The sequence below is a fragment of the Oryctolagus cuniculus genome, chromosome 8 (genome assembly GCF_051225735.1).
Source record: "Oryctolagus cuniculus isolate XC-2025 breed Fujian yellow rabbit chromosome 8, ASM5122573v1, whole genome shotgun sequence".
Classification (NCBI taxonomy): domain Eukaryota; kingdom Metazoa; phylum Chordata; class Mammalia; order Lagomorpha; family Leporidae; genus Oryctolagus; species Oryctolagus cuniculus.
Window position 1 is genome coordinate 19380939 of NC_142874.1, and position 24099 is coordinate 19405037.

At 37.5% G+C, this 24099-nt stretch overlaps 1 pseudogene; it reads right to left on the bottom strand.

Annotated features, from left to right (window-relative positions):
* Positions 1-10380: 10380 nt before the first annotated feature.
* On the bottom strand, positions 10381-10496 carry LOC149124873 (U2 spliceosomal RNA; annotated as a pseudogene).
* Between the last annotated feature and the right edge of the window lie 13603 nt (positions 10497-24099).

A 24099-nucleotide genomic window follows, 5' to 3' on the forward strand; every position in this document is an offset into this window, starting at 1 on the left:
GTATTCCTAAATATTTTATTTTTTCACTACTGTGAATGTGACTTCTATCTTCATTTTTATTTTTGTGATCATTAGCATATAAAAAGCTACTATTTATTGTACATTTATTTTGTAACCTACAACTTTACTAATTGGTTTATCAATTCTGACATCCTTTTGGTGGAGTTTTTAAGTTTTTCCATGTACAACATTGAGTCATCTGCAAATGTGGATAATTTAGCTTCCTCTTTTCCAGGTTTGATGCCCTTTATTTCTTTTTCCTCTCTAATTGCTCTTGCTAAAACTTCCAGTACTACATTGAATAAGAATGACAAAAGTGGACATTCTTGTTTGCTTCAGATCTGAAGGGAAATGCTTTAATTTTCCCCATTCATAATGATAGTAGCTGTTGGTTTGTGATATATACCCTTTATAATTTTGAGGCATGTTCCTTCTGTACCGAATTTGTGGATGGTTTTTATCATGAAAGGGTGCTGAATCCTAGCAATTACTTTCTCTGCATCTATTGAGATGGCCATACGGTTTTTGTTCTTCATTCTACAGATGTGATTTTTGAGGTTTATTGACTTGTGAATGTTGAACCACCCTTGCATTTCTGGGATGAATCCCACTTGATAGTGAAGTATGATCTTTTGATGTGGTTTTGGATTCAATTTTTTAGTATTTTGTTAAGAATCTTTGCGTCTATGTTCATTAGGGACTTTCATCTGTAGTTTTGTGTGTGTGTGTGTGTGTGTGTTGTGTGATGTCTTTCATTTTGGTATCAAAGCAATGCTGGTTTTATAAAAGGAGTTTGGCTGAATTCCACCCTTCTCTATATTTTGGAATAGTTTGAAGAGCATTGCATTTACTTCCTCTTCTGTTGTTTGCAGAATTCAGTAGTAAAGACATCAGGTCTTGAACTTTTCTTTGATGGAAGACTTCTGATTACTGCTTCAATCCCATTGCTTGTTATGGGTCTGCTCAGATTGCCTATATCTTCTTCATTTAATCTTGGTGGGTTATACGACTCCAGGAATTTATCCATTTCTTCAAATTTTTCTACTATATTAGCATATGCTTTTTCATAGTAGTTTCTTATGATCATGTGTATTTCTGAGGTGTCAGTTGCAATATCTCCTATTTCATCTCCAATTTTATTTGAATTTGAATTTTGAATTTCAGGTATCTTAGCCTAAGATAAAAGAAAGGCAAATGCATAAACTGGAAAGGGGGATCTCAAGTACTGTAGCTGCTGTTCTAGCAAGCTTCTAAAATGTAGCAGGATTTCTTCTTGTTGCCAGTGTCACTCCATGAATTATTCCAGTCTGGCACACGGAAGGCCACCAGTAAATGTTTTTTAATTTATATTTTAAATCACAAGTTAATTAAAAGATTACTGAGTTTATAATTGACAAGCACTGAATTGTGTATTTGAGATCTACTTTTAATTTAACATTGGTTTAGCAATGTAAATTAGACTGTATTAGTAAATCCATCAAATTTTCAAAAGTAGAGTGAATAATATTTATAACAACATTTCAGGAAATAAAATTATTATATATTTCTACTTAATGTAGACATTTAAAATAAACCTAATATTTATTGTTGCTTTTGAATCTTCTTTAATATGGTGGTGTTTATTTTCATTTACCTAGTGTTTATTAATTCCAATTAGCCACTTTGCAATTTCAAACATTTAGTGTTCGCTGAACATGCTCCAAAATGTGCCACATTAATTATTTGGTTATATGCTTTCCTAGTATTGGGATGCCCCTCCAACCAAGTCCTATGTCTACACAAATCCACCCATCCTTAGTCCACATCATAAATCCCTCCTTTTCCATAATGTCTTTTCTGATTTATTGGTTAAAATTTGATATCTCACTTTATTAAGTCCCCATCAAACTACTTATGCTTCTTATTATCATCCACTATTTCAAATCACTTAAGTAAAGTCAGTATAGCTTGGTGTGATGTTATAGATCCCCATCAGCTTATAAGATTCTTGAGAGAAGAAACTGTGTTAGCAATGTTTGCCCTGCCTGAATCCACCAGTACACTGACCTGTACCTAAGAGAGAGTGAGTAATGCATACTTATTTATTACCCACTTAGCTTCAAACCTTATTTGAAAAATAGTTCACCAAATTGTTTAGCTTATTTGAACTGAATTGAAAATAAAGTATCAGGCATAATAATCTGTCCTCTGGAGAACATTATAATTGCCTTCGCAAGTGCTCTAAAAATTTAAATTTCTTTTTAGTCAATTATCTTTTAATAGACATATTTTAGATCCAAAATTTCACAGTTCTTCCTTATGTTAAATTTAAACACCCACCTTTTAGTTGCAGATTTGTTTAAGACACATACAAATACTGTCTTGACACACATACTGTCATAAAAATAAAATTCGACTTTAAGCTTATAACAGTTAAACACTTCCATTAACATTCCAAGCAGCACCATTAGAAGTGAATGCATTAGTTAGCTGCTCTGTTTGAACATCAGGGAAGAAAAGTTATTATAAACATCAAACTGACTAATCTATGACACAATGTGGTCTCACATTGAATCCTCAGGTTTATTAAATTCCAAGCATCAGTACAGCCCAAGTTGGTCCATGGTGCCAATTTTAATGCCAGTGGAGACATCATTTTTTTATAGAACATGTTGTTTTTAGTAAGTATCTGAAGGGACACTTATATCTTGACAAAGGCTGTTTTTCCCATCAGCTACATGTAGGAAGGAGCCTAGGGTGCATGGATTTTCCTAAAACTCTCCATGTATATTGGATCCTTCATCAAAATTAAGGAAATTATAGATCATCATGTTACCTAGCTCTGTGATAACACACTGGTCCCAGATAGGATAATAGTAGTTGGATGCATGGGAAATAGTTAAAACACATTGCCGCCATCACACAAGTAGCCCTTCTTATCCATGGCTTTACTTTCTGTGATTTCAGTTACCTGTATGGATCACAGTCCAAAATCATTAAGTGGGAAATCGCACAATTCTAGTTTATTATGGGTAAGCACAGGAAAAATGCATGGTATGTGTAGGGTATGACACTATCCAGTTTCTGGCATCCCTGGGGCTTGCAGAGTGTATCTCCCCTAGATCATGGGAGTTGACTGTACATCTATTGCTAGTTTTGGTGAGCTTGAAAAATCAGTGTGAGATAATTTGAATGATTAAATATTTTGAGAAGATCTTTTCTGTGCATATGTTTTAGCCAACACCATAAGGAGAAATAACACCTAGATTTGGCCATTACAATTCCCCCATCGGGCCATTTTGTAGATATTCAAGTAAATAACTCAGGGCTTTATACAAGAGTGATCCAGTACATTGATTTAATCTATGGATGGAGAAAAGCCACCATGGTGCTGTGTGGGAAAGATAATCAGGCGGGTGTGTAAAGTATCTCCAAATATTGTTTCTTATGTATTTTACAGATATGCATTATGAAAGCCATATATTTCAGTAGTTGTTCACTCCTGCAATTTTTTCTTGAGTTGCAATGCTTTCCAGAAAATCCACCTTAATTCCTCAGGAAGAGTCAGAGCCTACCCTGCAGAACAGCCTCTGTCTGTATCATTATCCATAGACAGTGTGTGCCCCGGGATTTTCCACCCATGACAGTCATTAAATGACTGTGTCCTTCACATAAGGTAATAAGAACATCCATCACATGTTTTGCTTGTTTGGGCTTTTCCTTAAAGTTTCTTGAATTTCTTGTCTGAGCATACGGTTCATCTTGGTTTCCATTTAACTACAGTAAACTGGAATCAGCTGCTCAGACCCCGACCCTGTGTCTTTGTTTCTACCAGTCCTGTGGTTCGGGATGTGCATTGCATTCTCTGCAGAAACCCTCCTTCCACCTTGCACTTACCCGCCCATCCCCATCCTGCCAGACCAAGGGTGCTCTTCTTTCCAGACCTCACCACCAGCCGCTCTAACTGGCAGCTCTGGAAATCACCTCTATTCTAATCAATTACAGGGAAGTAAAGAATTGTTACACAGAATTATCATTTTAAAGTATTAAAGTTTTTGCTTTGGGAAGGAAATCTACATAAATATGGTAAGGATTTTGTGAAAGAACACATTGGCCCCGTAGGGGAGCACTGTTACATTATTTAGATTTTTAGATTATTTCAGAAATTAGTAAGTAATGACTCTAACAGACTTAAACATAACCAGATAGGTCTCCCTATTTAGTCTGCTTTAATTTAACTGACTCGGATCAACAGAGTCTACAATATCAAAGCCAAACATCTAAAGCAATGTAAATTCAAAAATCCTATGAAAAGGAAAACAAGTAGGTCAGTTTTTATGTAGATAAATGAAGTTCAAAGCAATGATTTATTTCATCAATCAAATCTGTTTGTAATGAGAAAGAATCCTCACTATTTCCAAGTCAATATAGTTAGTCATCCTACTTGCTATTCTGCTTCAAATGAGTGCTCAGGGTTCCCATCTCCTTTGGCCCAGACCAGGCTCTTTGAAGAGGAAAATCAGTGATGGTGACTTATATGTGATATGTACTCACTGAGAGCTGCAGCCCCAGGTGAAGCTCAGAGCTGGGGGAAATTTTGGCCTGGTTGTTGAATTAGCACTTGAAACGCTCATATTCCATATTGGAGTGCGTAGGCTGGAGTCCATCTCCAGCTCCTGATGGTAGCTTTCTGCTATGTGAGCCCAGGATGGTCTGGGCTGGGTTAGTAGTTGAGTCCTTGCTGCCCACATGAGAGACACAGGTTGAATTAACGGTTCCTGCCCTTGGCCTGGCTCAGTGCCAGTTACTGAGGACCTTTGGCGGGGGGGCGGGGGGGGTAGAGCATTACCCAGTAGATGGAAGATGGAAGCTCATTCTCTCGCTTTCACTCTTTCTCTCTCTACCTCTCTCTCTCTCAAATATATAAAAGTGAGCCAATAAAGGATTTTTTAAAAGAAAGCTCAGTGCTTTTGTGATAGGAATAATGTTGAAGAAAGATTGGAACATGGTTTTGTTCTCTTTCCAGTTACTGCCTTGTGTCAATCCTTGTATTTCACAAACACATTTCTATGTTTGTATTTGTCTGTGTTCTTGTATCTATTCGTTCATTTTCCTTGGGAACTCAGTTCAAAGGCAAAGTAAAAAAATAAAAACAATTGAAATATATCTGAAATTTTGAGAAACACAAATTAGCCTATTTTTTCATCAAGCATACCAAATTATGTAGAGTCAATTTTTTTGTCTCCTTACTCTTAGAAACATAATTGTTGTTGAGAAAATATTTTATATATGCATATCTCAATATATTAATCTTTGCAACACACATTTTTCAAAATTTTATGATAAAAATATGAAATACTAAAACTATAATGGGAAAAACTTTTTTTAAAATTTATTTAATCTACTTGAAAGGCAGAGAGACAGACAATGATATCACATCTATTAATTAATCCCAGAGGATGGAAAATCTCTCTTTCTCCCTCTCTCTCTCGCCCTCTCTCTCTTCCTCTCCTTCTCTCACTGTAACTTTGCTTTTCAAATAAATAAAATAAAAGTCTTTAAAAACCTATCTTTTGTAAAAGGAGCATTGTGTATATGAATGACAGAGGTACACAGGTCTGTGGCACCTCATAGTCAGCATCAGAATGGTGGAGAATAGACATCCACTATTCTATTGCTATTCCTCTTTATTGTAGCTGATTCCCTACTAGAAATTGCATATAAGTTCTCCAAAATCATTACTAGAGTTCTATATAGTGGACAATAACATATTTTTCATAATTGTAAAATAACTGAGCAAATTAGTGGAAGAGCTTGGAATCCAAGATAATTTTGTCTGACAACAAAACTCACAATCTATCCTCTTACAAGGCTTCTTAGCTGACTTTATCTTTCAGTGGTACTATCACCCTTGGTATATAATGCATCCTTGACCCTGAGAACAAGTTTTTTCTAAGTGCTCCTTGAGTAAAATATTCAGATTTTATTCACTGTTTTCTCTCCAGAGCCTGGTAGTGGTAGTGCATTAAGAATACTGAATAACCTAACAGGACCATTCATTCTGTGTAAGCTGATGGAAGCAGGTTAATTTTCTGCAACATTTTAAAAAATATTTCTTACAGATTTATGTATTTATTTGAAAGGTGGAGGGGCAAAGAGAGAAATCTTCCATTTTCTGGTTTATTTCCCAAATGGCAGCAATGCTCAGAGCTGGGTCAGGCCGTAGCAGGGAGCCAGGGACTCCATTGCAATCTCCCACATGGGTGCAGGGGCCCAGTCACTCGGGTCATCTTCTGTTGCTTTCCCAGGTGCATCACCAGGGAGCTGGATTGGAATCCAAGCAGCCAGAACTCAAGCTGGTGTTCTAAAGTGGAGTACCAGTGTTATTAGCATTCATTGCCTTAACCCACTGTGCCAGAATGCTGCTCTAGATCTTATGCAACATTTTAATTTCTTTTATTTACTTTTTTAAAACATTATTAATATAAACAGAATTGATTTCATGTATATCACAGATATAATTTGAAGAAGATAATCAAACTTCCCTCCTCCCTCCCCTCCTTCAATTTCCTCCCTTTCTTTTATTTCCCTTGAACTTTCACAATAACATAATTTCAATTTACTTCATAATCACAGGCCTGATACATCAGTAAACGTAACGCTCAACAAGTACAAAATAGAAACACCACTGTCGCACAAGATTATAGACAAGGGCTGTAATCAATAATCAAACCGTAAGATGTCGGTTTCATTCTTATACAGTTTTTGAGTTCTATATTAACCTACAACATATCATGAAAAATCTATATTTGTCTTTTGGTTTCTATTTGTCATTTGAGTTCTATATTAACCTACAACATATCATAGAAAAATCTGTATTTGTCTTTTGGGGCCTGGCTTTTTTCACTAAGCATAATCGTTTCCAGTTGCATCCATTTTGTTACGAAAGACAGGATTTCATTGCTTCTGTACGGTTGAGTAGTACTCGCTAGTGTATATATACATTATCTTTCTCTAGTGATCTCCTGATGGACATCTGGGTTGATTCCACTTCTCAGCTATTGTGAATTGAACTCCCAAAAACACGGAGTACAAACAACTCTTCAAATGCTGATTTCATCTCATCCTGGGAGTGGGATGGCTTGGTCACATGATATATCTATTTTCAGATTTCTAAGAAATCTTTATACTGTATTTTATAATGGTTACACAAGTTTACATTCCAACTAACAGTGAACAAGGGTACCTTTTTCTCCACATTCTAATTTCAATGAGAAACTTAGGAAAACAGGAGCCAGTATCCTGGTGCAAAAGGCTAAGCCACTGCCTGCAATGCCTGCATCAGATATGAGTGCTTGTTCAAGTCCCAGCTGCTCCACTTCTGATTCAGCTACCTGCTAATGAACCTGGGAAAACAGTGAAAGATGGTCCAAGTACTTGGACCCCTGGCACTCATGTGGGAGACCTGGATGGAGTTCCAGACTGTTGCCTTCAGCCTAGCCCAATCCTAGCTGTCGTGGACAATTGGAGATTGAACCAATAAATGGAAGCTCATTTGCTTGATCTCTCTCTGTCCCTATCTCTCTGTCATTCTGCCTTTCAAATAAATAAATAAATCTTTAAAAAATTAGGAAAACATTGAGAATTAACATCTATTTTGTTAACTTATTTATTTGAGAAGAGAGAGAGAGAGAATCTCCCATCTACTGGGTCACTCCCCAAGTGCCCAAAACATTCAGGACTGGACTGAAACTGTTGCTAGAAGCTAAGAAATCAATGCTGGTCTCCTACAGGGGTAGCAAGAAGTCAATTACCTTGGGCCATTACTGAAGCTGAATTCAGGAGCCTCAGATGAGCACCAAACCCAGGCATTCCTATATGGGACACAGGTGTCTTAACAATTTTACTAACCACTCCTTGGTAACATTTCTGTTTTTTAATGCTAAAAGTAAGAAAATGTAATTGACATTCTTCAGGTCAACTTATAGTACTACATGCAGAGACGTATATACAAAGGAATGAGCAGTTATCATGTTCCGCCAACATAATATTTGATTTCTCCCTCATCATTAATCCTTCACTCTTCCTTTTGTTTTTCTTTGGATCCAAGAAAAATGGTATTTTGGTTACCAGATTTTGTGTTCAAATTTCTCCTTGTGTAAAGACGAGTCATTTTTTGGTGAAAAGTAACAAAACAGTTTATCCCTGATGTCCCCTGTCTGCCTCCTGTGTCCCTTTCTGAAAAATGTGGCCTGATGTGCCTTTCACGGGGGTATTCTGCCAGAAGGCATTTTATCTCCTTTTGTGAGGGCATCAAAAACTCAGACTGAAAAACGCTGAAATTGCTTCATTCATCTGTCAGGACATTCAAACCTCTTCAAGGCCAGAAGCCAAAAGAGGTCCTGAAAAAGAAAACGATGTCAGAAATAGATCTGCCAGAGAGGACTTGCAACACTAAATCTCTCGGTTGCTGCAGGAAGGTCAAGAGTCTGTGAACCCCTGTGCACAGGAAAGAGCTAGAAAATGCGGACGGCGAGAGCAGTCCGTGAGAAAGCCCATCGGTGTTGTCACCGGAATCAGCAATATCCCTTCTGCTTGCATTTCCTAGGTACACTTATTTCTGTATTATATATCATTAATTGAACCATAGTAACCATACAAGGAAACAATTTTACGTTGCTCACTGAGTCATCACCGTACGTTCAGTTTTCACCCAACCTCTTTGATGTGCATCATCTCACCACCCCCGGGCAGCTGCAAAGTGAGCATCAGAATGGGCAGTCCTGTGGAGAGAGGGCCCTTCAGCAGGTCAGTCTGCGCCTGACCTCGGAACTGCTGGAGCTCCTCTGTCAATCAACTGCCCCCCATGAACAATAGTTCCCAAATATCTGTACTCACCTCCAAAGAATTCTATTTTACTATGAGGTATTCATTTCAAGAGAACTAATTTGCTAGATATATAATCAAAATCCCTTAATTTCTATATCGGTTGAATCACATTTGAGTAAGATTTGGAAAAGTCAAGGATAAAATCATTTGGATCTTGTATTTCTGAGTTTTTTTCTTGTGGAATCCTTTCCCTCCAGCAGAACTTTGCAAGATTTCCCATGTGATATATTCTCTTAGTCTTATTTATCTGAAAACTTTATTTCATTTTATATTTTAAAATTATTACGAGGTTTAGAATCCTGGGGAGACAGTATTTCTTTTGTTCTTACGGCATTGTGTAGATACTGTCACATTTTCTATTACCTTCTGTTAGTCTCATTATTCTTTTCAAGATAATGTCTTTTTCTTAGACTGCTATTTTTTTAAATAAATTTCTACAGTTCTAGTGCCATATACCTAGCAGTGCTTTTTCTGTATTTACCCAGTTTATTTTATTTTAGATATTTGCATCAATGTGATCATGTCTCATCATTTTTATAAAATTCCAGGTATATTTATTTAATTATTTTTTAAGTATTTATTTATTTATTTGAAAGAGTTATACAGAGAAAGAAGGAGAGGCAGAGAGAGAGAGAGAGGTCTTCCATCTGCTGGTTTACTCCCCAGTTGGCTACAATGGCCAGAGCTGCGCTGATCTGAAGCCAGGAGCCAGGAGCTTCCTCTGGGTCTCCCACGTGGTGCACGGCCCAGCGACCTGGGTGGGCCATCCTCTACTGCTCTCCCAGGCCATAGCAGAGAGCTGGATTGGAACCAGAGCAGCCGGGTCTTGAACTGGCACCCATATGGGATGCCAGCACTGCAGGTGGCTGCTTTACCCACTACACCACAGTGTCGGCCCCAGGCATATTTATTTAAATATCTTTTTTGATCCGTTTACACTTCCTTGTTGATAGCACCTCAATTTGCTACAACAAAAAATATGGAATCAATATAGATGCAAGACGCAAGTTTCCTTAGATGCCTTTACTGGTAGGGAGATTCATGCTACTGCTGTTGCTGTTCATGTTTTTAATTAAGAATTGCTGCTAAACTTTCTTCAAAGCTTTCTATGTATCTAGATAATCAGATGTATTTTTTTGTGCTTTACTCTTTGAAAATGCTGAAATATAACCACTAATTTTCAAGGGCTAAACTAAACTTTTTTTCCTTGGATAAACCCTTTGTGATTATTAGGTACTGTTTTATATATTTATAGCTAGTATGAACTTTGAAAGCATTATGTTTAATAAAAGAAGCCAACCACAAAAGACCACATACCATAGAATTCCATTTACATGAAATGTTCAGGATAGACAAATTCAGAATTAGAAAACAGATTCATGCTGTTTGAGATAGGGGTAGGAGAGAACGGGAAGTGATTGCTAATATAATATTCCTTCTTTCTTTCATGTCCTTCTTCTTTGCCATGAATATCCATTTTGTCCATGATACCATGATATGGGAATAGAAGGGAGAAAGTACATTGTCTTCAGGTTTCAGAAGCCTAGAGCCTAATAAAGTAGTAACCTCTATTAAACTGGTAAGAACAGATACTACACTTGATCTTAGCCAAAAGGCCAAGAAGCGATAAAGTAGTAACCTCTATTAACCTTGACTTCATTAGTTCATTATTTAACCTCCCTACTCCCTTAGATTTGAATGACTTGAATCCTGAGCTTCATAATAATCCCCTACTAATATAGATATTTTGTCTAATAGTATATAATATATTTAGTCCATCCACAAAGTGTGTTTGTCAATAAGTGTTTTCTCACCTATATCTACCTTTGGTTTTATATCAATCTATTCAAAATTATTGAATATCTGATAGGACTTAGCATTGGGTTAAGGATGGTGACCTGTGTGAGTTATCCAAAGTATATGAGGTAGAAAGACAAGAATCTTGAATAGAAGGTATCTCTGCACAAATGTGAACAGAGTTCTACAAGAAATATATTGGTGAATTATCACTTAAGAGACAAATTCTACCTTTATCATTTAATACCACTTTTCTATTCTTCTGTATTATCATTGGTTAAGATTGGTAAATGGTTAAGATTACTGGTAAATGGTTAAGATCATTGGTTAAGATATCATGGTTTCTGTATTATCATTGGTTAAGATTCAATTTGGTAAAACTATTAGCTTGAAATTGTAGAAATAGCCCATATTTCAGCGAATCAAGGTAAATAATAATGTAATTCAGAATAAAAAGGGCACTATCTGAACCCTGATCATTTCAGCTTTCTTTTAATAAAATAAGAGTTAAGTAGATATGAAAATGACATTCTGAGAAATAAAATAGCAATTATTATTTCCTGGTATTTTCAATAACTTACTACATGTATTCTTTCAAGGACTAATTATGAACTGGAGCAGTCATCATATTGTGTGGGGAATATAAACTAGTAAAAAAGCAAAGTTATTTACTGCCAAGAGCTATTTTCCAATTTATAAATTTGTAACAAGTTTCTGTATTTTCTCATATGAAGAAATTACTTATAGTTCTAAAAATCTATTTCCTGGAAGAGATGTAATTAAGGCTAGAGCAGTTCTATAAAGACAATCACACTATTATTTTCATAAACAGTTAAGAATTAATGTAAAAGACATTCTCTGTATATTTCAGATAACAAGAAAATGAGTAAGGTTCCACAGAATTCTATTATGCAATGTATTTTCTTTTGAATACAATTCTGAAAATTATGAGGAACTGAAATAGCCAAGGTCATTAAAAAGTATATTAACTTATTTACAAAATTATCTCCTAAAGTTAGAATCCTACAAGAAGCTATTTTATTGTAACTTTGAGAAATCTATAATGACCATGTTAATATGATTTTTATAACTTCAACTTAGCGGTGCCAAATTAGTCTTTGTTTCTAACACTTTTAAAAGAAAACTTCAAGTTAACAAACAAAGAAGGTAATTCATCCCCAAGTACCCACTAAATAGATTCCAATCTATTTAAACAATATATTTATAAACAGGATTTCTGTTTATTCCATTATCTTCTTTCCCATCCGATTTCCACTGGAATATTTCATCTTGATGATCACCATATATCCGTTTCTATTGGTCACTTCTAACACTGAGTTAAAAGAATAAAACTAAATAAAGGTATGTTCCCATCTGAAATGAATGCAGGAAATTACTTTATCAAAGGAAAATGCAGTTTCAATGGAAAATTGATCATTTTAATGCCTTCATTTTTAAAATTTAAGACAGAAAATACAACTATTCAGAATGAAAAAATATTAAGCATTAAGGAAAAGTAATTCATAGAATAAAATGCAAATTGTTAACAAATAAAGATAAAATGTTAAGATACATTCAAATGTTTAAGTTATTCAGTATCAAAAATGATAACATTCTGAGTTGGAAAAGATGCCAACAAGCTTGCTCGTGTTATATATTTCTGGTAAATAAGAGACTCATAAAGTACTTTGGATGGGATTTAAAATATTTATTTATTTATTTGACAGGTAGAGTTATAGACAGTGAGAAAGAGACAGAGAGAAAGGTCTTCCGTTGGTTCACTCCCCAAATGGCCGCCACGGCCGGCACTGCGCCAATCCAAAGCCAGGAGCCAGGTGCTTCCTCCTGGTCTCCCTTGTGGGTACAGGAGCCCAGGCACCTGGGCCCTCCTCCACTGCCTTCCCGGGCACAGCAGAGAGCTGGACTGGAAGAGGAGCAACCGGGACTAGAACCCGGTGCCCATATGGGATGCCGGCACCACAGGCAGAGGATTAACCAAGTGAGCCATGGCGCCGGCCCCTATTTGTTTATTTATAACACTGAATGAAAGAAGAACAGAATCTTAGAGAAAGAGCTCCCATCTACTGGTTCACTCCCCAAATGCCCACAATGACTAGGTCTGGGCCAGCACTGAAGCTGGGAACCAGGAGTGCTATTTGGGCTCCTCATGCGAGTGACAGGAACCAGTTACTTGAGCCATCACCACTGCCTCTCAGTATCTGCATTAGCAGAGAGCTGGAATCAGAATTCAGAGCTGGATACCAATCCCAGGCACTCCGGTTTGGGATATGATGTCTTAACCACTGAACTAATGCCTGCCTCTTTGGATAGAATTTAACAATAGTTTTCAAAAGCATTAACATTTTATGCACTTGTTACCCATCCAATATTTTCTAAGAATTTGTGTGCATAAAAAAGATAAGAGATGGACAAAGCATTTGGCTAAGGTGTCCATACTGATTGGCTCAAATCCTAGTTTGATCTCAAATGAAAAATATAGGTTGTGATTTTACTTCAACAACAATCCAACATATAATACAGACAGTAGTTGTGGAAATGAACAAGAAAAGTTGTGGAAGGGCTTATTTTGAAAATAATGTAACACTGGAGAAATTTCTGCATTTAATGACCAAATAGGAGATAGCTGAGCATGTGAGGTACACTTAAAGGAATGATCAAAAATTTGAACAGCATCTCATATGACCCAGCCATCCCACTCCTGGGAAGTTACCCAAGGGAAATGAAATCAGCATATGAAAGAGTTATCTGTACCCTCCATGTTTATTGCAGCTCAATTCACAATAACTAAGACATGGAATCACCCTAATGTTCCTAACCAAAGACTGGATAAAGAAATTATGGGATATGTACACCATGGAATACTACACAGCAGTAAAAAAAATGAAATCCTGTCATTTGCAATAAAATGGATACAACTGGAAAACATACTTAATGAAATAAACCAGTCCCAAAAGGACAAATACCATATGCTCTCCCTGATCTCTGATAACTAACAGCACCTAAAAAGTAATCCATAGAAATGAAACTGACACAATGAGATGTAATGACTTTGAACAGCCCTTGTCTTGACTGTCAAGGAACAGTTTTTTGTTTTTCTTTTTCATACTATTTATTGAATTCCTTACTTGATATAGATTTAACCTCATGTGTATGAAGTTAATTGAAAATAGATCTTGCTTAAAAAAATAAGAATGGGGATAGGAGAGGGAGGAGGAAGAAGGGTGGGGAGTGTGGGTAGGAGAGAGGGCAGGGTAAAAACAATCACTATGTTCCTAAAGTTGTATTTATGAAATGCATGAAGTTTGTATGCCTTAAATAAAGTTTTCTAGAAAAAAAATTGAACAACATAAGGTCACAGAGAAGAGGAGAGTATCTGCTCTTTCTAACTAACACTCTCTGATATTAATTTGGAATCATGGTGTGGCAATCACCGTGGTTTAGAAAGGACACAGGAGTTTCCTTATTATCAAAACACAGGGTCAAGGATGGAAGGATGGGGTTGCCCACATACAGAGATATACCCACACCAAACCCATGACCTTACCCTCCAACTCAACCTATTCTACACACGATAGTCTTCATGTCAACTAACTGAAATACCCTTCAGTTCCAAGGCCAAAAAGGTGTCATCTTTCATTCTTTTCTTTCACATTCTACATTTACTATGTCAGCAAACTTTGTGCTCTCTATTTCCAAATGTATCCAGAATCCTACTACATACTATTCCTCATTATTATTTGCTCCATATCACTACTCTCACATCTGAATTATTTTGATATCCTATAAATTCTTCATTAATTGTATATTGCTTCCCCATTTTGTTCTTAAACTGAGGGAAACACTAATATTTTAAATCATTACATATAACTCCTTGGCCTTGATCACTTACTGGTGCCTGTTCTATGCAAAGTTCTCACAAAGCTCTTTGTTATCTCTCTACCCTCCTGTTCTTCTGTTTCGCCTTCCTCTTATCTAGCACAGGGCCAGCCCTGCTGCATCATGGAGCACGCACCCTGCTTCCTCAAAGACCTGGCAGGTGCCTTTCCTGTTCCTCCTCTATAACTCTGCACCTCCCTTCTGTCTTTCTCAGGTGTACTCTTCTCATTAAGACATTCCTCGATCACCCTAACTGACAAAGCACTGCCCACCTCAGGACTACTTCTCCAATTCCTCATTCCTAGCCCACCCCCAACACTCTCCTATGTGAAGTCCTATACCTTAGGCACTGCTATCTGTCTATCACCTAGGATAGCACTGGTGCACAGCAGTTGCTCCTTTGGTCCCTGGGGAGGTGCCCCAAGTGCTTTCTGCTGGCCTTTTCCGGAGCCGGGGTCCTTTTGTTCTTCTGTGTTATTCTGGACAAGGGGAAGAGTGGTGGACAGAAGTTAGTTCTTTTCTCTTGTCATAGACACTTTACTGAGACAATCAGTGGCTAACTACCCTCAGATTATACCATGTACCCTTTCTTTGCATGGAATCTTGCAATATCTCTTATTTCTTTCTCTGAAAGCTCATGGGCTTATTGTTACTTCATGGAAATTTGATAGGAAGTAGAGTGCAGAGCACTTCCTTCCAGGGGACCCCAGCATCACTTCTCCTTTGTCTTTTTGCCCAAAGTCCATCATTTCGAAATAAATACTTACCTTTTTTTTTTTACTTTTTCAAGCAAGAAAGCACATAATCTATATTTAACCTTATTTCTTTCAACTCTTTTATTTTTATGACACTACACAAAAAAAGCAGTACAGAGGTACATTTCTAACTGTGTTTTCATCTGCAAATTACATGGCAGAATTTTGATAAATTCATTGGAGTATATGGCCTATCTTGTATACTCCTGGGCTTCTTTTGCTCCAAATTCAAAATAAAATCTTAGATGTTGCAATTTACTCAGTAAAAGCCATTAAAATGCTCATCCAATCAATGACAAAGGAAATGGAGGGGCCAGTGCTGTAGTTCAGTAGGCTAAGCGTCCGCCTGAGGCCCCTGCATCTCATATGGGTGCCTGTTCAAGTCCCGACTGCTCCACTTCCAACCCAGCACTGTTATGGCCTGGGAAAGTGGTAGAAGATGACCCAAGTGCTTGGGCCCCTGCACTCATGTGGGAGACCTGGAAGAAGCTCCCGGCTCCCAGCTTCAGATCGACTCAGTGCTGGCCACTGCAGCCACCTGGGGGAATGAACCAGCAGATGGAAGACCTCTCTCTCTCTCTGCCTCTCTGTAACTCTGCTTTTCAAAGAAAATATTAAAAAGAAAAAAAGGAAATGGAGTCTAATAAATGGAGTGAGATCCCATTTGACCTAATGCCTAGAGTAGAGTTGTCCAGCTGATATCTTGAATCTTGACTCTTCAGTGAGATGTAATTAAGAAATAGGCAGGGGACTACACAGAAGCTGGTGAGAGGGTAGCATTAGATTATGCCTCAATCCACATAAAAGGTGAAAGAGAAGACAGGCTCAGAGAGCTAATTCAGTGATCAGATCACATAAAGAAATGGAGGAGACTATGAGTGGTCCTTTATGAGAAATGAGAGAAAAATTAATCACTCATTTTAATGTGACTGTCATTGAAAAACTGACTGACTTTAAAAATAAAAAGATGAGGCAGCTGTTTTACCTAGATGTTAAGATCTCCACATCCCATGTTGCAGTATTTAGGATTAAGTTCCAGCTCTACTCCTGATTCCAGCTTCCTGCTACTGTGCACCTTGAGAGAAAGCAACTGACGGCTCAAACAGTTGGGTCCCTGCCACCGAGTTTGGAGACCTTGATTAATTTCTTTGTCCACATCTTCAGCACTGGTTATTTGGGGAGGGAACAGCAGATGCATGCATTAACACAGAGATTCTTCCTCTCTCTCTCTCCCTCTCTCTCTCTCTCTCCCTCTGTACTCTCAAACAATTAAAGTGAATTTTTTTAAAAATTCCAATTACAGAATCATAGGTACATCACATACTGTTTTAACAATACCTTGGGGCTGGTGCTGTGGCTCACTTGGTTAATCCTACACCTGCGGCGCTGGCATCCCATATGTGTGCTGGGTTCTAGTCCCGGTTGCTCCTCTTCCAGTCCAGCTTTCTGCTGTGGCCTGGGAAGGCAGTGGAGGATGGCCCAAGTGCTTGGGCGCCTGCACCCACGTGGGAGACCAGGAAGGAGCACCTGGTTCCTGACTTTGGATCAGCGCAGCTCCAGCCTTAGCGGCCATTTGTCGAGTGAACCAATGGAAGGAAGACCTTTCTCTCTGTCTCTCTCTCTCTCACTGTCTATCTGTCAAATTAAAAAAAAAAAAAATCTTGATTTCCCCCTGCCCTTTATCTTCCCTCAAAAGCATTGAGACAAGGGTGGAAGTAATTAGTTAACAGAATAGATTTCTGTAAAAACTGCGAGGAGAGTGGGAAAGCAAGAAAAAGGAGAGAAACCAACAGAGAACACATTATCAAGGAAGTTTTCCACTGTGGGCAGAGAAGCATCATGATCTCACTGAGGAATTCTGTATGTAGACAGCATTCCTCAGAATTATTCCCATGAAGGGCAAGGGAGCTGATGTTTAAACACCAAGTACTCATCCAGTATGGTTTTAGGACTATAAGTGTCCTTGGGTACTTAGAAAACTTCAAGGAAAAATGGAATTAAAAGATAAGCAAATATGGTGCAAAACAATTTGAAATCCATGCACAATATTTTCATAACGGGCATTTTCCATGAATTTTTGAAGAGCCCTCTACAAATAGATTTTAGAAGTTTTTTGCGCCAATGTAAACTTTCTTTAATTTCAACTCTCCCACAAACTTTCTGAAGTACTTTGTGAAGCCTTAGCTCTAAGCCAATCCCAGCTTGCCTGCCTTGATCTAGCTGGCTCCTGCGAGAGCAAGGAAAAGCCCTGAACTAGAGCTTTGCAGTGACTCCAGAGGACATCAAAGTGAAGGTGGGTGTTGAAGAGACCTGGGGAGATCACAAGAGCCTGTTATATTTTCGTTGCTGTATAGAATCATTTCATTTGGCTTCATGTCATCCATTCCATGCTTGCTCTCAAAACTTGCTTAGGTATTTATACTTCTACTGAAATTTTCTCTCTCTCTCTCCCTCTCTGCACCCCTCCTTTGGTCAGTTTTGAAAAAAAAAAAAAAAGACCCTCTGCACTTGCCAATGTATTTCAGAATTTTTGGTGATTATTATTCTTGATTCTACCTTTCTCAGGAAATCTGTTGTAGTAGCTAGCTATAAAAACATTCCTGAGGTTTGCAACTGGAAAGAGCAATGGATTCAGGAAGTTATCCATATGGATTTTATAGATTTTTCTTCCATCATTAAGCTACTACTGTCAACTCTCAATGAACACCACACTCTATCTTGGGGCAGGTGGACTGCAAGCAGCAAGCCAAGTATGCGTCCAGCCTTCTCAGGGAACTCTCTGTTCAGGCTGTAATTCATTTGCCTAAGTACGGCCATATGTTCTCACGTATTGCAGTTTCTAGTCCTCTGCCACTTATACTGTGGACCTCTCAATAAAACTGATTGCTGGGCTTTGTAGGACGATACTGGGGGTATTCCTTTCACCCATGGTATGAGTTTCATAATGTAGATACAACTGGCAATTTAAATTAGTGAAATTATGTGTGCTTAGGCCATGGGAAAAGACATATAACAAGAGATTATTTCTGAAGTTAAAAAGAATTTGAAGAACTAAAAAAAATTTCCCTGGTAAATCAAGTTCAAGCAAGAGAAAAAGGAAAAAAATTAATGATGAAGGAAAGCATTCTAGTCCAATTGGATATTTTTATGCAAAATTTTACCCGCATACATGGATATTGGTGTGATTTTATCTGAAAAGAGGAAAAATTCTGAAGTTAAAACAATACATTAAGGGGCCAGCGCCATGGTTCACTTGGTTAATCCTCTGCCTGCAGCGTTGGCATCCCATATGGACACTGGTTCTAGTCCCGGTTGCTCCTCTTTCAGTCCAGTTCTCTGTTGTGGCCCAGGAAGGCAGTGGAGGATGACCCAGGTGCTTGGGCCCTGCACCCACATGGGAGACTGGGGGGAAGTACCTGGCTCCTGGCTTTGGATCAGTGCAGCACACTGGCCGTAGCAGCCATCTGGGCAGTGAACCAATGGAAGGAAGACCTTTCTCTCTGTCTCTCTCTCTCTCACTAACTCTGTCAAATAAAAAAAAATTTAAAAAAAAAGTTAAATATTAAGATTACTATTGTGCTGGTATTTAAAATCATTTATCAGGAGCCAGAGCTGTGGTACAACAGGTTAACACCCTGGCCTGAAGCACCAGCATCCTATATGTGCGCCGGTTCAAGTCTCAGCTGCTCCACTTCCCATCCAGCTCTCTGCTATGGCCTGGGATAGGAGTGGAGGATGGCCCAAGTCCTTGGGTCCCTGCATCCGCGTGGGAGACTCGGAAGAAGCTCCTGGCTTCTGGCTTCTGGCTTCGGATTGGTGCAGCTCCGGCCATTGCGGCCAATTGGGAGTGAACCATCAGATGGAAGACCACTCTCTTTCTCTCTGCCTCTCCTCTTTCTGTGTAACTCTGACTTTCAAGTAAAATAAATAAATCTTTAAAAAAATAAATAAATAAAATAATTTATCAGATACAATTTATATATAAACTATACCTAATTTGAACAGACAGTTCTATGAGCTATCACAAATGTATATCCCTGTAATTACAGCCCTAATCAAGATGCAAAACATTTTCTCACCAAAGGAAGATCTCTTCTGAGTCCTGGTAGTCAGTTCAGCTCTTCCCATCAGCCTCTTCCTTACTTTCATCACTGGAATCAGTTCTGATTTCCATCCCTATAAATTGGATAATTATTGAACTTCATGATGGAGAATCATAATAATATACCTTTTGTTCCTTGCTTTTTGATTCATCATAATCTTTCTGAATTTCATTCCAATAGTTATATCACTGTGTATTTTTTGAGATGCATTCCTATGGCTATAATGATATGTATAGTACACATTATTGCTGTATGATATTCTACTGAATAAAATTAATGAATTTGTGTCTTGTTTGAAAATTGGAAGGGGCCTCTGATAATCTACATTCTTGTTCTTTCATTGGAAATTATTTCACAATCTTGAATGTCGACAGCCTGGGAATTTAAAACATTCTTGGGAAATATGTTGACTCTGTTATGTTCATTTCTAATGTCCAAATCTTTGGAGTCTTAAATTCGTTTCTCCCTTGCTGAAATGCTGTCACCACTGGTAAAGACAGTCTTGTGTTTGCCCATAGTCATACTCATAGAAGAACCAGACGATGTTGTTAGCATCATGCTAATCTCAGTAGGGGTGGGCAAAGAACTCAAACTTGAAAAAATGGCTCATGTTTGGAATTTTTCTCTTTCATAAACTGCAATTGGCACAATATAAATTATTTGGCTAACTCTGGCCAGATTTCAGTCTGTCTACAGGGACTATTTCTGTGTGTTTGATCAGAATTTCCATAAAACCCCACTAATATATCAGTAGTAGTGAAGAAAATCACGCAAACCAACAAGTCATATATTTTCAAAATTTACACAGGTCACAGGGATTTGATTGTATCAACATAATTAAAATGTCCATTGTCTTCTCCTTTACAGCCCTTTGGCACTGAGTAAGTCTTTCAGAGTTTTCTGTATCAGGCATAATGACGTTGCCTAATCAACATCAGAAAGTATGATTTTCTAACATATTATGAAACAGATTAGTGTGCAGTATGGGTAAATTGGAGACTTTGTAGTTCTTTATAAAAAATGTATCAGCACCTCCGATGCACTGCATAATCATCAGTTGTTTCCCATTATATTGCATGGAGTCCTCTTCTTCAATCCACTAGAAGTGATTTTGTCACCCCAGCTAGAAAGGTTCTCAACCAACAATCTGTGCCAAAATCAAAACAAGTGGCAGGGCACTTGAATGTGGCTTAAGGAAACCAATAAATGCCATTGTTGCCTCATTAAATGAGCACATCATATTTTTAAAATAAAGAGAATTCAGGTTAACTTTACAAGGACAAAAACTTACCAGAAATGGTTATTGCAAAGTAACAATTATATGTGTAAAACATAGTAAATAAAATAGCTGAATATAATGTTTGTGTTACTTATTGTTTGATGAAATGATAAATAATAACTTTATAAGAATGTTAATTTATACACATGAAATTAAAAAACAACATTCAAGGAAAAATATGTAAGTGTCATAAATAATTGCTTTGTGGGAGCTGAAAAATAAGTTTTCTAGTAGTAAACAGATAAAAAGTGTTTTATAAAAAGTAACGCGAAACATTAAGAATCAAAACTTGAAGCAACTAGGCTTTGAGTGGAATTAGGAAAATAAAAGTCAGATCTTTCAGAATAACCACATAAAAATAACCACATAAAAATAAAGTAATACAACATATAGGCATTTTTTTTACTTATTCCTTTTAAAAATTAGAATTTCTAATTTTCAAAATCTAATTTCTTGAGAGTAAGTAGATGACAATGACTGGTGATGGAGCAACATCAAGGAAGACATTGTATAAAAGCCTAGAAGAATGAGCCACCTACTGTTGTTTTTGATGTTCAGACAAGTGATGAGTCTAAACGTGGGGTGGACATGGAAAAAAATAGAGCAAATAAGTTTTCAAATGTAGATTTCAGTTTTTCGAATGTAGATTTACAACAGGAGCATAGAATGTAAGTGAAAAATCAAGTGCTACGGAATTTTTTTTTTTTTGACAGGCAGAGTGGACAGTGAGAGAGAGAGAGAGAGAGAAAGGTCTTCCTTTACCATTGGTTCACCCTCCAATGGCCGCCACGGCCAGCGCACTGCCCTGATCCAAAGGCAGGAGCCAGGTTCTTCTCCTGGTCTCCCATGGGGTGCAGGGCCCAAGCACCTGGGCCATCCTCCACTGCACTCCCTGGCCACAGCAGAGAGCTGGCCTGGAAGAGGGGCAACCGGGACAGAATCCAGCGCCCAGACCGGGACTAGAACACGGTGTGCTGGCGCTGCAAGGTGGAGGATTAGCCTATTGAGCCGTGGCGCCAGCTGTGTTACGGAATATTTCAAAAACATTGAATAACAAATGTATAATAGTAGAATACAGAGTTGTAATCAGTGATAGAGTGTCTAGGCAAAACACTGTGCCTTTTCATAACATTTAAATAACTGAAAATTTGAAAATCTTGACAAAGTACTTTCTGTCTTCTTTGAATTGTACTTACGCATCACTGTCCCACAAATGGTCAGGCTATACCAGTGTTAGTTGAACTTTCACATGCAGCATTTTCCTGACTATGAGAGTAAAAGCTATGCTGTTTAACAATATCATCATTATAACAAATCTTGCTCCCACAGAGCCCGTGGGTGACATCTAACAGACCTGGCCCTGCCATGTGTTACTGTGTGTCATTGCACCAGCCTCAGTTGAAAAGACTGAATGAAACAGTAAGAACTCCTTTTGAAACAGACTCTGTTATTTACCTAAGTTATCATTTATAGAGAACCTTACAAGTATATTAACATTACCTATAGTTACCCTAAGTTACTCTACTGTGTAATAGAACTCTAGAAGTTCTTACTCCTATCTAGCTATAACCCCCATACCTGTCAATCAACCATTCTCTATACCTAACTGCCCCCTTCTTCCCAAGGCTCTACTAACCACCATTATAGTTTAATTTCTGAGATCCCCAACTGTTTTTTTAGACTTGATATATGAGTGAAAGCATGTGATATTTGTCTTTCTGCGCTTTTACATTACATTTTAGATAGTAAGCTCTGATTCTGTCCATGTTCTTGCAAATGGCAAGATTCCATCTCTTTTTTATGGCTGAGTGGTATCCCAGGGTGTGTATGTACCACATTTTCCTTATGCATTCACTGGTGCATGGACACACAGGTTCTTCTCAGTTCTTGGCGTTCATGAAAAGAGCTGCAATCCTCCAGGGAGTACAGATGTCTCTTTGACAGACTGATTTCATTTCCCTTGAATGTATATACCCAGCAGTGGGATTGTGGGTCATATGACAGTTCTGTTTTTAGTTTTTGGAGAATCTCCATACCTTATTCCACAATGATTGTGTGTAAGGGTACCCTTCCTTCCAAATCTTCATCAACACTTAGCTATCTTTTTTTCATTCTGATAATAGCCAATCTAACTAGATTGGGGTGATATCTCATTGTAGTTTGAATTTGCATTTCCTTGATAATTAGTGATGTTGAGCATTTTCTCATATACATGTTGGCCCTTTGTATGTCTTCCTTTGAGAAGTGTCTATTTAAAAATAAAAGATATCTTTAAATGCATTTTATTCCAATATTTTCCATTTTTAAAGCTAACTACACAAAGGTCCATTCAGGACAATCTCATTTTTAATTCTTACACATTTCCTATATTGATTCTGAATAATTAGTAAAATGCCTTTTAGATATAAATATATTTAAGAGATGGTATATAGTCTATAAAATATTATTTTGAAACTACTATCTTATCATGGAAATTTCCCACTGAAGTACTACAGATGGATCCTAAAACCATGAAAAAGTCTTATCCAAAAATTTTAAAACACAAAAAAATGTTAAAAGAGAGACAGAGGTCCTTCCATTTAAACAAATGGGGAGGGGCAGGTGTTTGGTCTAGCAGTTAAGATACCTGGATCTGGGAACCTGTTGTGGTTAAGCCATCACCTGTGACTCTGACATCCCATATGCAGTGAATCTGTTGCATATCAGGGCAATAAACTCATTGTGTTTTGTTTCCATTGTGAGCTATATGTAATCTAATGGAGCTATATATAAACTAATGGATGTTATCAGTAAAAATACAACTTACTCTGGACTTCTGAGACAATAATAAATAGCATTCTGCAGTGATCGCTTCTAGCCGTGATCTGTAGCTTACTCTTCCGCACGTGTTGCTTTGCACCAAGCTGGCAACACATTCTGTTTCCTTATCGATTTATATTTTAGAAATAAATATGTGAAAGGTTCATGTCCAAATCCCATGAGCCACGGTGAGTTTTCCATCATTCCAGACATTCTTCTTTACTTAGTTCCATGTGACATCAGTCTGTGCTCTAGAAGAGATGGATAGATAGATAGATCAATAGGTAAATAGAAAGATTCTAATATGTACTGTGTATGCTTTCAATCATTAAATTTCACAATAAGTGCTCAGTAGATGTTTCCAATTATTCACACTTCTCATGTCATATTTTCATATTACAGATTCATTTTGTCTCCTATTTTTCTCATTTGTTCCAGTGCTTTAAGAACAGGTGTATGAAAGCTACGAATAAAAATTCTGTGTGATGTATACCACTCAAAATTCTATATTGCTATGAAAATTTAGCACTGCTTTGAAATAATTTTAGAGATCTTGAATACAAACCATGGTGTTGAGAATAATGGCATAGGCATTCATTTA